General features: G+C 41.4%; 1 protein-coding gene and 1 long non-coding RNA gene across 21 annotated transcripts in view; one reads left to right on the plus strand and one right to left on the minus strand.

The window, feature by feature from the left end:
* FOXP1 (forkhead box P1) overlaps positions 1 to 15,274 on the minus strand; it is a 734,927-nt gene that overhangs the window by 99,399 nt on the left and 620,254 nt on the right. The gene's annotated exons all lie outside the window — the stretch shown is intronic.
* LOC143787453 (uncharacterized) overlaps positions 1,000 to 15,274 on the plus strand; it is a 32,457-nt gene continuing 18,182 nt past the window's right edge. Inside the window, exons 1-2 of one of the 2 annotated variants that reach the window (XR_013218372.1) lie at positions 1,000 to 1,172; positions 13,517 to 13,594. This is a non-coding gene — a long non-coding RNA (uncharacterized LOC143787453). Of the gene's footprint in view, positions 1,173 to 7,428; positions 7,511 to 13,516; positions 13,595 to 15,274 lie in introns of those variants that run through there. The other variant, XR_013218373.1, reaches the window with a different exon arrangement.

Here is a 15,274-nt window from a genome sequence, read left to right on the forward strand (position 1 = left end):
GTATCATTTAAAAACATTTATATATTTTTTAAATACAGGCTTATTTTTGGCTCTCACTTCCTGTTTCAGGAAATAACACATGAACAGTAGCCACATGGGGCTGACCCTATCTTTTGTATTGAAGAATCTAATGAGCATGTTCAAAAGTCAATGTAAAGCAGGTGGAGACGTGGCGTCGCCTATTGTGATTGGTGGATTCTGTGTCCCGCCTTTGCTGACAAGGAGCCTGCTGAAAACTCTTCCTGAAAGACTGAAGATAGAGACTATAAGGGCTTGTTCACACGTTCCTTTTTTTGCTGCGGATTTTTCAGCTGCGGATTTAGAAAAACCGCAGTGCAAAACCGCGGTGGTTTTCACTGCGGTTTTTTGTGCGGTTTCAACTGCGGATTCCACTGCGGGTTTCCAGCTGCACTTTCCTATTGGTGCAGGTTGAAAACCGCTGCGGAATCCGCAGAAAGAATTGACATGCTACTTCTTTTTTTCCGCAGAAAATCCGCGCGGATTTTCAAGCGGAAAAACGCAAAGTGGGCACAGCGGTTTTTGTTTTCCATAGGGTAACATTGTACTGTACCCTGCATGGAAAACTGCTGCGGATCCGCAGCTGCAAATCCGCTGCGGATCCACAGCAAAAACCGCAAAGTGTGAACATAGCCTAAAAGCTCTAGCTGCTAGTGTGAAAATTTCACCTTATAATGAGGTTATGCAAAAGGACATTGTGAAGAAAGAGGGAGCAGGGGGAGATGTGGTGGATCCAGTGTCCTGACTCTGCTGATAAGGAGCCCACTGAAAACTCTTCCTGAAAGATCAGGAAATTAGAGACTGTACAAATTCTAGCAGCCAGTGTGAAAAGTGCAAGATTATTACATTTCGTAATGTATTTTTAATATTTTTACATTTTTTTTTACATTTATAAAAAAAAAATCTGGCTTAAATAGGACATTTTCTGATGATAGTTTCCCTTGAACTTCTCAGAAACACCAAGGTTGGAAAACTCTGACCTGAGGGAGAAAGAGAACATGCCAACCTTGACGTGTGGCCGCTCAACTTCAGGAAGTTGGAGAAAAGTACCCTGAGTGCAAAGTGGTCTGTTAATATTGCGGCACAATGAGAAATCTATCCGAGGACGCAACGAATCAATAATTACCGCACGCAATGAGAAAAAAAGCTTTAAGGTGAATATTAATAATCCAGGTAAGGTGGAGGTGAACTATTTTTTTTTTTTGGCCTCCACTTTGCTTATACCAAACGCCCCTTTTACCCTTCTAAAACTAATACATAAAAAAAATCCTATAACTGGCTACTTTGAAATCATTAATTATATTCAGCGCAAGAGACGTAGCCGCCTGTCTCCGCTGGGATTCGAACCGTGAACCTTGGAGGTGTTAAGTGAACACGCTGCTTTTCTCAGCACACCGCCCGAGATGCTTTTAAGTACTCTGTTTATCACTTCTGACATAAATAAATGAGAAAAAAATCAGACCTTTGAAGAAGAAAAACTTCATCTAATATTGTTAATTAGCCATGACAAACGATGAAATAACATTGTAAATCTTTCATAGAAACAGCGACTCGATTTTAATTACACACATTCATAATTTAGCAAACAACATCTTACTTGAGCAGGAGAGTACACTACTCCGGGCTCTAGACAGATGCAATGACTACCGCTAAGTAGAGTTTCCATTCTCGATTCGCCTCTTTTTTGTTCCCTTTGTTCTTCGAGGACACCCAGGCGAGGCATTTTACTTGATAAGTATCTTTTTAAAGTTATTTATTGAACAATGGGAGGATGACAAAAAAAAAAAAAAACTTTTGTTGTCTCAAACATCAACACATTGCACCAGTGTCGGGCTTACTTTTTTTTTCTCCCATTGTGCCAGCCATAAGAGAAGAAAAAAAGCAAAAGAAAAAACTCACAAAATAATAATACTGTAGATTTCCTCCGTAATTATTCCAGGAGATAGAGAGATAACGTTGTGCAGTTGTACAATAAATAGAAGGAAATTATCTAATATCCCCGATCTGCTGGGAATAATATCAAGGTGGAGATCTTATACACTCCAAGCAGATCTGCCAGGAGAAAGCAGATTAACTGTTTAGACGACTGCCGGAGTGTTTAGAAGGTGACTCGAAAGTAGATTTTGGAAGGCTTTTGGATGAAGAAGAATCAATGTTTTGAATGTCCTGAGTGTCTGAAGTGGGTGGTGAAAGAAAATGTCTGCTTGTGTCCAGAACAGCGGCACTCATGTCTACGGGTTGAGTCTGGAGTTACAATTCGATTGGGCTCTGTTCACAAATGCGTCGACTCCTCAATGGCCATAGCTCTAGCCAAAATTACTAGACAAAAAATAGAGCAGAACAACATGCTGTACAAATTTTTCTCCAGAAAATGATGGACACCATGGCGGAAATTCAATAGATCCCATTAGACACCAGGACAGAATCTCAACAGACCCCATTAGACAACAGGACAGAAACTCAGTAGACCCCATTAGACACCATGACAGAAACTCCGTAGACCCCATTAGACACCAGGACAGAACGTCAACAGACCCCATTAGACACCATGACGGAAACTCAGTAGACCCCATTAGACACCAGGACAGAACCACAACAGACCCCATTAGACACCATAATGGAAAACTCTGTAGACCCCATTAGACTACATGAATGGAAACTCAGCAGAATCCATTAGATACCAGGACAGAACCTCAACCAACCACCGCTTTAGACCCCATGACAGAAACTCAGTAGACCCCAATTAGACACCATGACAGAAACTCAGTAGACCCCATTAGACACCAGGACAGAACCTCAACAGACCCCATTAGACTCCATGACAGAAACTCAGTAGACCCTATTAGAAACTAGGACAGAACCTCAACAAACCCATTAGACACCATGATGGAAACTCAGACCCAATTAGACATCAGGAAGGAACCTCTCTCAACAGATCACATTAGAATCAAGGAAGGAACCTCAACAGACTTTATTAGACACCATGACGGAAGCTGAACACAGCCCATTAGGGTCAATAGTACCCTGTGAGGCACCTTTGGTGTCCATGATGTAAAAGGAGCAATTTGGCTATTCTCACATCTACATTAGGAGGTGAGCGGTATCAGTGATGTCATGTCTACAGATATCAGCAGCTGGCAAATAATTGTAGACATGACGTCACGGGCCCATCTCACCTGCCGATGTAGAAGCGAGCAGACCCAGATTATAATCTTTAGGATCTTGTGCAGAACAATGGGAATTATTAACGTAGAGTCTTATACACGGGAATGGATCTAAGTTGCAGCGACCAGGCAGAGTGTATGGTCAGGAATGGCGCTGATTCTATAAAGCCAATTTAAGGCTATGTTCACATATCCATTGGTTATATCAGTTTTTGGATCCATTTTTGGGATGACAAAAATTGAAAAAATATGTTACAGTACAAGATCCATTCATTTGAATGGGGCAGAAATGTCCTAAAAATGTCTTTAGGTTTTTGGATGGATTGCAGTCAAACAAGCCTGCAGAACTTTTTTGTCTGGCCACAACTTTTCCAACGTTGAAGCCTATGAGAATGTTGGTCACCTGTTACGTCACCCATTAATGGATCCATTTTTACATACTGCACCAGCACTGAATACCTCAGGGACACCACTAGAAATAAATGGATCCAATATATATGAAACAAAAACTGATGCAAATTGGAAAGTGTGCATGAGTTTTTGTTCCATTTCATTTTTTTTTAAGCTGGAACCATTATAAAGGAATGACAACTGGACATGTGGACAAAGTCTAAGAACAAGAAGTGGCCTGTTGACAAGTATGGCGGGGTGGTGAACATAGATCAGGAGCAGCTTCACTGGCAGCAGGTCCTGGCACCGTTTGTGGAAGTAACAGAAGAGCGAAAATCTTCTCGTTGGTGTCTGGTTTTGCAGCTCGTAGTAGATGTACAGGGAATACAGGTGCTTTGGATAATCCTCTGTGGATTTTATCTGTGAAGATCCAACCACCCCAGTGGATTTTACGATCCATTTTTTCACCCCTTTTAATGTAGCATGGGTGAAATCTGCAAATCTGTGGCACGTTTTGCAGCAACTGAATATTTCAATATCTTAGATAGACTACGGACAAGTGTGTTACTGTATCAAGGAATGACTTAACATTTTTAGGGGACTCTAAAATGCTCAATATTTTGAAACTCTTCTTCACTGTGGCCGAATGGGGCTCTACACAGGGTAGGTGCTCAACAAGTGTTTTGGAGAGATGTTGACTAATACGTGACCACCTGTATGAAAAGGAAGCCGTAGATACTGTTCATAGGATGAATAGATTTCTAAGTTAAACCTGGACAAAAAAAATCCGACAAACTTCATAGACATGAGGCTCGTGAAGTTCTTCCTCCCTAAAAATCTTCTGTATAATCCTATCAAATAAGGTCGGATATCTTTAGAAACTCTTGTACATTTCAATGAAGATGAATAAATAGTCCCAAACCCAGCTGCTTATAAACCGCGCAGCCATGAAAAGGACTAAGTTAATTCCGAGGAGGCTACTCGAAATAAGTGTGTAAAATGTAATAAGAGGCACATATGACAAATGGGGAAAGAGCGCAGGAGACGATTTGGGTCACTGATATGATAAGGATGATGTATGGATCTATGAATGTATATGTATAGCACTTTATAAACACTTCCATTGTCTAAGAGGACAAATTTCATATGTAAATTGAAAGAACCAAAACCGGTAATCTGTTTTTCAAGCTGAAGACCACAATTCTCCGCTAGATCGGGCAGTCTCCAGCTTCTGTAGAGCAGAACATAGAAAAGATTTACTGTATTTTCCAGTGGGATGGAAAATTAGACTGAAAAGTTGGAAAATCTCAGATCTGGACATTTATGGCCACTGATTGGTTTGCATAAAGAAGGGTTTATAATGATGCAAATATAATTTATAGGGTTGGGTGTTGACTGTAAAAAACACACATGAAGAATGTTACCCAATGGTGCAATCGATGGCAAATCCTACCTACAGATGTTTCAACTGTCTGGATGCCATTCTGGTCTATAGAAGTGGATAGATGATAATTGTTAGATCAGTGTGAGCTCCAAAAATTCCACAATAAGGGACTTACTCTTCACTGGCTCCAAGATCACGCCCAGGAGGAGTGGAAAGTTTCAGCATGTCATGCATTCGTTCTGATGCATCATTCAAAGATAGCCAAGCACGGTGCTGCGCTCGACCGTCTACGGTGCCATAATGGAGAAAAAATGGCGCATGTGTGATCAACTAATGCATGCAATTCCTCCTGGAAGCAGTCTTGGGGAAAAGGGAGAATAGGTGGTGACTTGTGATGAGCGAGCTTGGATATCGTCTTATCCAAGCATACTTGGGTGTAGTGATGAGCGAGTATACTCATTGCTCGGGTTTTCCTGAGCATGCTCGGGTGGTCCCCGAGTATTTGTGACTGCTCGGAGATTTAGTTTCTGTTTCCATAGCTGCATGATTTACGGCTGCTAGCCAGCCTAAGTACGTGTGGTGGTTGCCTGGTTGCTAGGGAATCCCCACATGTATTCAAGCTGTCTAGCAGCTGCAAATCTTTCAGCTACAGAGACAGAAACTAAATCTCAGCAGTCACAAATACTCGGAGACCACCTGAGCATGCTCAGGAAAACCCGAGCAACGACTATTCTCGCTCATCACTACTTGGGTGTTATCAGAGTATCTCGGACGTGCTCGAGTAATATGGTAATCCCCACATGTGTTGAGGCTGTATAAAAACTGCAAATCATGCAGCCTTGGGGACTCAAACATATTATTCGAGCACATACAAGATATTTGGATAACACCATATCCGAGCACACTCGCTCATCACTAGTGGTGACAAGTCCCAAATTGTGGAGATCAATATTGGAGCTCAGTGGTGGGATCTAGAGCAATGTAATGTATGTAGACAAGATTAATCTTTTAAAGGAGGGAATCCAAAGGAAAAATCAATGGAATATATTAATAAGGTAAAAAATGAATAGTGTTTGCTCTTATTTCAATCCTGTTGCTCTCCTGAATATTCTGGGTTTTTTTTTGCTTTTGAATCCACAATGCTTCCAGAGATATAGGCCCTTTTACATTGGATACACTTTACCAAGGGGGCAGTGGTCACTCGATCCTCTGGGGCATATTTTTAGGATCCACTGGGGCGAGTCTTTAGGCTGCTCTGCATAGTTACCATATGAGCAATGGTAGCACTAAATAAAAAGGCCCTATCTCTGGAAATTTACGGTGGATTTGAAAAAAAAAAAAGTGGAATACTTGGGAAATGGCGGGAATAAAAGAGAAGCAAAATCTGGATTATTTTTAACCCGGTGATTGGTCCTCTTTCTGGTGGGGGGTATAAAATTAGAGTTTCTTTTCCTTGTTTTTTTTTTTTTCTTCAAGAAACAGCACCACTCTTGTCCATGGGCTAATATTGCCACCAACGTTTATCAGACTCTTAGGCTGAACCCAAATGTCCATATATTACGATCCTAGTACAGACCACAATGCACGGACTGGCCACGGATCTCCTGACACGAAGTTGGCAACAAGAGTCTTTTTCTGAGTTTTAGAGCGGAAACTCTCCAAAAATCCTCTTCAAAAACTCAACACTCCACTAATACTTGGAATTTCAGATCGGTCTATGCTCCAAAAACTCAAGTGTGAACACTCCCTTGGGCCACGTTCACACGTTCAGTATTTGGTCAGTATTTTACATCAGGAAAAGCCAAAATCAGGAGTGAAACACGTCACCACTTCTGTATTTACCACCCACTCTTGGTTTTGGCTTACAAATACGGATGTACAATACTGACCAAATACTGAACGTGACTTTAGACAAAGTTTATAAAAAAAGAGTTTAAACAAAAAAGAAAAAAAAAAAAGCAGGACCTCTAATCTTATACAAATCTTTATATTTCTCTAAAATCTAAGCCCATTTATAGATTATATTTTAAGTAAAATGGCTTAAAAAGTCGAAATAAAACTTCAATTATATTAGCCACTTTGTACCGCTTTGAGAAAATTATAGGATTTTTTTCGACTGTTACTTTCCAGAAGTCACAGAGTAACCATGATGTGTCAGGACTGTTGGACCATGAAGCTACAGCCTATAAAGCTACAGCCTGTAAAGCTGCAGCCAATAAATATAAGTTGGTAATGTATCAAATCAATGAAAACAAAATCGTTATTATGTAGACAGTTGGCGCTAGATCCTAATAATGAAAACACATTTTTCAGAACGGGGGACTCAGAAATGATCATGTGTCTATCAGTACCGAGGTTAATACCGAGGCTTTCCACATTACTAAAAGGCAGGATATAAAAGTATACAGGACGCATTGTCCATGAAAGTTTAGAAGAATCTATGTTGCCAAACTGCGCTCCCCACCCAGTTACCAAACACAGGATACAAGTTTTTCTGTTTACTTCTCACAATTGAATGCTCACAAAAAAGGTCTCTGCACGGCTCTGTTGACAGGTCAGTAGCCAGTGTTAAAATACTGAAATATCCTGATAAAACTTGCAGTTCGGCTCCCCTCCCTTAAGCGCCTGTCAAAGGTCTGTTTTCCTTTCTTGGGTTACTCCCTACTGCCTAACATAAACTGTCATATTGCGAGAGGACAATGTGGCGGGTTGTTCTTTGCTTTCTGATAACCTAGGATGGAGAATTTCTATTTCATGTCGATACTGTAATTTTCAAATGGACAGACTTCTTAAAGGGTAGTGCATTCAGATATTCTTAAAGGAAATGTATCATCTACATCATTCTTTTTTTTAATTGGAAGCAGATATTGAAACATATACAGTTTTCTCATTCATATTAAATTAAAGGATTGTAATATATATATATATATATATATATATATATATATATATATATATATATATATATATATATATATATATATATATATATATATATATATATATTCTGTATGGGGGCGGCCATGCTGCTTGAACTTCTGCTCTACTTTGTACAGAAATATGTTTAACCACAGCTGTGGAACATGGGAACTGGTGGTCTGGAGATGACTTATTGAATTCTATGGGAAAGTGCTTTTGAGCATGCTCTGGGACCTGTGCAGAGGTGATTGTGCAGGGAGTGGGAGGAGGCGCCATGTGAAATCACTGTTTTGTGAAAGGTGAATCCTGTGTGATGTGATACCTTATGTTGCAGTTATCAAAACCAAATAAAACGTGAAAAATAATAAAGTTTAACGGCAATTAATTAAAACATATTTAATATAAAAACCTGATTTAAACAATAACTTATTTTTGGATTATACGTTTTAAGAGTAGCTTAAGAGAACTGTACCAAAGTTTGGACAGGGCATAGATATTCAATAGCTAGTGGTCTGACTGTTGTGAATTCTGCTCTTGGGCTCCCTCCGGTGGTTATAATTGGTAGCGCTGCTGTCTTGCTTGACCCTTTAGTTAGTGCCAGTTATCCATTGTTTCCTGGAGGATTCATTTCCCTGCCTGGTCTCTCTTGCTTGCTGTTCATTTCAACAAAGATAAGTTCTGGCTTTGTTTTTTGCAGTCCACATGCTGTGGGCCTGATCGTTCAAGTTATTTTCCATGTTTTGTTTTGTCCAGCTTGGTCTGTATAAGGATTTGTTCAGCCAAGCTGGTATCTCTGGAGATGCAGATATACCCTCCACGTCTTTAGTTAGATGTGGAGATTTTGTATTTTCTGTGGTGGATATTTTCTAGTGTTTTAATACTGACCGCATAGTACTCTGTCCTATCCTTTCTATTTAGCTAGAAGTGGCCTCCTTTGCTAAATTCTGATTTCAGTCTGCGTATGTTATTTCCCTCTCCTCTCACAGTCAATATTTGTGGGGGTCTGTCTATCCTTTGGGAATTTTCTCTGAGGCAAGATAGTTTTCCCTTTTCTATCTCTAGGGGTAATTAGTCCTCCGGCTGTGTCGAGTTGTCCAGGGAGTGTTGGTACATTCCACAGCTACTTCTAGTTGCGGTGTTAAGTTCAGGATCTGCGGTCAGTACAGGTACCACCTTCTCCAGAGTACGTCCCATGCTGCTCCTAGGCCACCAGATCATAACATCTGACCTCTGGGACCACCACCAATCACAAGAACAGAGCTCGGCAGAGCTACCCCTGAATGAAAAAGAGGTTGACCTTGTACACCTCCACTTACTCCATTCTTTACCAGACTGCCAGAGAAAGCCAAGTGCAAAATTTGGCTATTTCCAACAGTCTGATAGAGAATGAATGGAGTGGAGTTGTGCATGTTCGACCACTGCTTCATTCAGGTAGAGCTTTTCAGAACCTTGTACCTGGGATTGTTGGGGATACCCCAACCGTAAGATCGGGAAGTTATCCCCTATCCTATCGATAGAGGATAATTTCTACAATCCCTTTCACAGAAATGCCTTACAAAGCCTAAACTGAATTGGGCCGAGGGATTTTGACAACCCTCACCCTCAACTCTCAAAAAATGGAGGAGGAGACTTCTTTTTTGTGGAAGATGTGGTATTGGCAAGTGACTATATACATACTGCCTACAATGTCCTTCAATAGGTGTCCAGATAACTCTAGTCCATGGGCCTTGCTCTAGTTTAACCGAAAAGAGGTTCCAACAAGTTGATCTTTATTATGCAGCCATATAACAAAGGTCTGTGTAAAGTAGTCAAGGATATACTATATGTATACTTCAGGTAATGAAGTAAGTTATATTCTCAAGTCCATGTGACTTCTATAGCTGTTGGCCAACAAACAACTATATTTCCAGACTCCCTTATACACATGTGTGCTTGAGTTGGCTTAGCATTTGAGTGTTTTTCAAGGGTAGAAGGAAGTTAGTTGCTGCCGGACTCAGCCTATCACCCCTGAAAGGCAAAGGATCAGGCATTAAAAATTAACATGTTTGATGATCTGTCGGAGGAGAGTCAGGAGACCTCTATATACATTCACAGCTGAAATTAACCGGATCGTCTGACTTTTCGGTAAGGTGTAGGCCTTAAATCCCACAGATCCTCACAAGCAAAAAAATATGCTCAACAAGCTACATGAAAGACAAATAAAGCAAAGTCAACTAGGAAAGAAGAAAATGTGAGTCTCCATTCTACCGGGGAAACTGGCCATCAATTAAAAATTTGAGGGAATTGCATATTTAACAATGGAGGTTAAGGAAAAGAGACCTGAAACACACTGCTAATTGGGCGAGAGTCCTCACAGCCAAACAACAAACCTAGATCCTAATTATCAACTACAACAGCTGCATGGTTTCCCCATAATTCGGCACTGTCTTCTTGTAGTCCTTGCTGAATCATCTTACTGTAAATGTACAATTGTAGGATAGACGCCGTTCCATGATGGACATGTCGGCTATCAGTGACTGTAATTCCCTAGTGCTCCCGGCACAGGAAAAGTAAGATGATAACAGAGGATTGTAAAGTATGGCTCTATAGATGTTGAAGGATGCATTTAATCAACTGCCTGCCCCGAACATGACAAGATGTAGGATAGATGCCGAAGACATCTGGAATATAAAGAGTCCTGGCTAGAATTTTCCTTTACCCTGGGTAAAGACTGCTGCCGTGGCTCAGTACACAAGTAACCGTGCTAAAGGACCTGATACACAATAGATAGCTGGCATCTGAATAATGGTTTGACCAATAATTCAGCTGGGGCCATCTCTTCCGACTTCTCCATATAAGAGACCGTTTGTTCAGCCGGGCACTTCGGTGTGCTCTACAAGAGAGCATCTGTCCGATTCCTCTGGCAGCAGCATATCTCACCAAGAACAAAATGATCGGCAATCCAAAAGTTGACATCATCCATTGTGGAAGAGTCAGGAGGCCATCATATATTAGACTATAGACTGAGTCCCTTAATATTAGCAGGTTCGGCCTACGTTAGCCTAATGTGTATGGGAGCCTTAAGACAGAGTGGTTTGATGGTGTCCCAACTGGCACCCCACCAGCGACCATCACTTTCAAAAAAGGTCAATGAATGTGATAGAAGACTCTTCAACCAATAAAAAAAGCTCTGCACTAGACATAGGGCCAGATTAAAGAAAGCATTAAATGTCATAGGGCTGTCACCATCTATGGACCTTCACCTGGCTCCTCAAGAAGATGACAATTCTCTGATACCTCGCACAGTACCCTCAGACTGGGGTTGTATGGTCTTTACATAGTGCTTTTATTTCAGCAGCATACGGCGGAAGTTTTAGGGCACTGTATGGGAATTCTTATGTTAGTACCGTGATCTATTTGGCAGCATAGTAGTGCTATTCTGGTACAAGTATGGAGGTATTATTTTGTTCCACTCAATGGTGGTATTATTTGGAATTTTTGCAGCATAGTTTCCATTTTTCTCCCAACAACAGAGAGGGTCCAATCAGTGTCTTTTTGCAAAGGGGCATAAAAAAGATAAACTTAGACATACACTTTAGATAGTTGTCCTACGAATGCTTGATTGGCCAACAGCTGCTCCTCCTGACCCCACATACATGCATACTTAGTATGGCTGAGCGTGCATGTGGTCTGAACATCGAGAGGGCATTCAGCCATCAGTGTAATGCAACGCACGGACTGACCATGTGTCTTCTGAACAGATTGTGACAGCTTCATAGAAATATATTACGCTGTCATGCTGGAGTCATTGAGACAAACAGCCAGTTCGTACATTACGATCCAAGATCGGACTGATGATGACGGACGTCTGAAAGAGCCCTTACACCTTCAGGAGGTGGGTAAACTTCCCGAAGAACCAAAGAATCAAACATGTTAAAATCCAACATCCAATGGGAAGGAGTGTTGACACCATGAAACACATAAGACATTGATCTATTGAGTATGGCCATTGGCCACCTTCATCCATCTACGATCAATTACACTGCCTCCAATCTTTCTAAAACATCATAAGGGCATACAAAAGACTCAATGATCCATTGTTCATCCTCTCGCTTACAGGTAGTATATTTAAAAACAAGGATGGACAACAGTATACATCCCGGCCCTATACAGGAGAAATGGCAAAAGCAACTGCCAGGCACAACTATCAAAAAATTATCCAAGATGACCATGAATAATTCATGCTCCATCCGCCAACGCAAAAGCCTCTCAGTATATTTCCTTCGTCAAGGGTCTGTGAACCCAAAACTATCAGTAAAAATTTGTATTTTTTTTTATCTTAAGGTCATTTTCCAACAAAGATTTGGATTGTTCATAATGCTGTTAATCAGCAAACGCTGGTTCTTTCCCCAATAGGTGGAGCCTTATAAAAGGCGAAGCTAAAAAAGACAGATGCCTACAGTGATTTCATACAGTTATCTGGAACTCCGGCTGCGAAGAACATGAGAAAACATGACACTAAAGGTTATTTTAACATTAAGTCATGTAAAAGGGAAACGGCCTAATAAAGAGGTTATTCCTCTGCACACCAGGGAATAAATGTGTCGCTACCGGGAGAGGCCCTTTTCCTGTCTATCTTGGCCAAAAGCAGATCAGTTGGTGTTCATGTTGGACACTCTAAAAAAAAAAAAAAAATAGAATGAAAAGAGAAAAAAAAAAACAACAATAGACATAGGGTCCGTTAACCCAACCATGCCAGTCATCCAAAAACTAGGTCTAATATACCAAGTAAGAGGTTAATTGTTAAAGGATCCTTAAAAAAATTTGATGCCTTTGAAAACAAAGAGGCACAAAACAACAACAGGGGGCGAGAGCCTGTCAGCCACAAGGGAAAAGATCCATAATTCTTATTCTCTTTTTTTTTTTTTTAAAGCTGTTAGAAATCGGATTCAAGTAAGAAAAAAAAAAAAGGAAAAGACTGGCAGAAGAAGAGCGCAACCCTCTGGAGGTTACAGCCATTTCCTGTGATCAAGAATAATGCGCTTCAAAAGTTGGTTTTTCCCAATTCTGTTGATCAATTGCGCCTCCTCTATCTAACACTCTCTTCTCTCTCTTTTTTTTTTTTTACTGTTTACATCTGATGTGACTCAATGACAAGCGGTGTCTGAGCCGCCGAAACAGAACTGTCATGTTGATTTATGAGTGCGTCAAACCACGACTTGTCCAAACTGAAGCTTGCAGTTCATTAATTACAGAGTTGTGACTTTGAAGTCAGCTCTCAGACTGCGGTTTCTAACATTTGGCTTAATTTGTATGTTCTTGAATGTGGATCTCTGAGGGGGAAAAAGAAAAAAAAAAAAAAAAAAAAAACGAAATTCCCTTCTTGTCTTTGAACTTCTTTTGACCGCACAATAATCATCCCTTTGTCCACAGTGATGCCTGCATCTCAGAGTCATTAACACGCATTGAATTGCTACTGATGAATAAGCCCTACTGAATTAAAGCAACAGCCAGCAAAACAAAGCTAAGAGCATTTTGCGCCGCGATATCTCCCAATTACATGCATTTCTCTCCTCGTGCTATTTCCATTTTAATTACTGTTGGCCCGTTAGATTTACATTTTAGACACTTTCTAATCTGTTTCCCTTTTTTTTTTCTACAGGACTAGGAGCACTCCTCATAATGAAATGGATGGGCAGGAACAGAACGTATGTGTCCATGTCAACGACATGTTTAGCAGGTAAATCAACTTGCGAGGGAGAGCCAAGAGGGCATCCGGCAAGATTTTTATTCTACTGTTAGAGGATTTTTTTAGTACTGTAAAGTCAAAATATTCCAAGGTGTTCATCTGATTTCCTTTTAAAAACGGATATCTAGGAGATCCCAACCCAATCCTGGTTGGTCTCCACTTCCTGTTCAATTTCTTCTCACCAGAAATGGTGTCCTCAGGAAGTGATTGGCTGAGCGAGGATTTTTTGGCTACTTTCAGTTTCGGCAGGGACAAGAGGAGTATTAGTAAAGGAACTGCAGGGGCGTCTCTTTCTGTTTGTTTTTTAAAGATTATTTCCAGTTGGCAAAGAAAATACATGGCGTATGCACCAAGGCCAATTTGATAGGGCTCCAAGCGATTAGGAAGCAAAGTGGTTGTGCTACTGCGCTGGGGTCTTGGTTTCGAATCCAACCAAGAGAGCAGGGACGGACATATCATTAGTGCAACCTGTGTGGCCGCACCGAGGTCCAAGACGTAAGAGGGCCCATTTCTACCACCAAAGCATTATTATTATTATTTATTGTTATAGCGCCATTTATTCCATGGCGCTTTACATGTGAGGAGGGGTATACATAATAAAAACAAGTACAATAATCTTAAACAATACAAGTCATAACTGGTACAGGAGGAGAGAGGACCCTGCCCGCGAAGGCTCACAATCTTCAAGGGATGGGTTAGGATACAGTAGGCGTGGATAGAGCTGGTCGTGCAGCGGTTTGGTGGATCGGTGGTTACTGCAGGTTGTAGGCTTGTCGGAAGTAGGTCTTCAGGCTCTTTTTGAAGGTTTCGATGGTAGGCGAGAGTCTGATGTGTTGTGGTAGAGGGTTCCAGAGTAGGGGTGATATGCGAGAGAAATCTTGTATGCGATTGTGGGAAGAGGAGATAAGAGGGGAGTAGAGAAGGAGATCTTGTGAGGATCGGAGGTTGCGTGTAGGTAAGTCCCGGGAGACGAGGTCACAGATGTATGGAGGAGACAGGTTGTGGATGGCTTTGTATGTCATGGTTAGGGTTTTGTACTGGAGTCTCTGGGCAATGGGGAGCCAGTGGAGGGATTGACAGAGGGGAGAGGCCGGGGAATAGCGGGGGGACAGGTGGATTAGTTGGGCAGCAGAGTTTAGAATCGATTGGAGGGGTGCGAGAGTGTTCGAGGGGAGGCCACAGAGCAGGAGGTTGCAGTAGTCAAGGCGAGAGATGATGAGGGCATGGACTAGGGTTTTTGCAGATTCTTGGTTGAGGAATGAACGGATTCGTGAAATATTTTTGAGTTGAAGTCGGCAGGAAGTGGAAAGGGCTTGGATATGTGGTTTGAAGGAGAGATCAGCGTCAAGGATTACCCCGAGGTAGCGAGCTTGTGGGACTGGGGAGAGTGGGCAGCGATTTACTGTAATGGTTTGGTTCGTTGGGGGGGTCGCGTGAGATGGGGGAAAGATGATGAATTCTGTTTTGTCCATGTTAAGTTTCAGAAATCTAGCGGAGAAGAAGGATGAAATAGTGGACAGACATTGAGGGATTCTGGTTAGTAGGGAGGTGATATCTGGTCCAGAGATGTAGATCTGTGTGTCATCAGCATAGAGGTGATACTGAAAGCCATGAGATTCTATGAGCTGTCCCAGGCCAAAGGTGTAAATGGAGAAGAGCAGGGGCCCAAGG

The sequence above is a fragment of the Ranitomeya variabilis genome, chromosome 8 (genome assembly GCF_051348905.1).
Source record: "Ranitomeya variabilis isolate aRanVar5 chromosome 8, aRanVar5.hap1, whole genome shotgun sequence".
Classification (NCBI taxonomy): Eukaryota; Metazoa; Chordata; class Amphibia; order Anura; family Dendrobatidae; genus Ranitomeya; species Ranitomeya variabilis.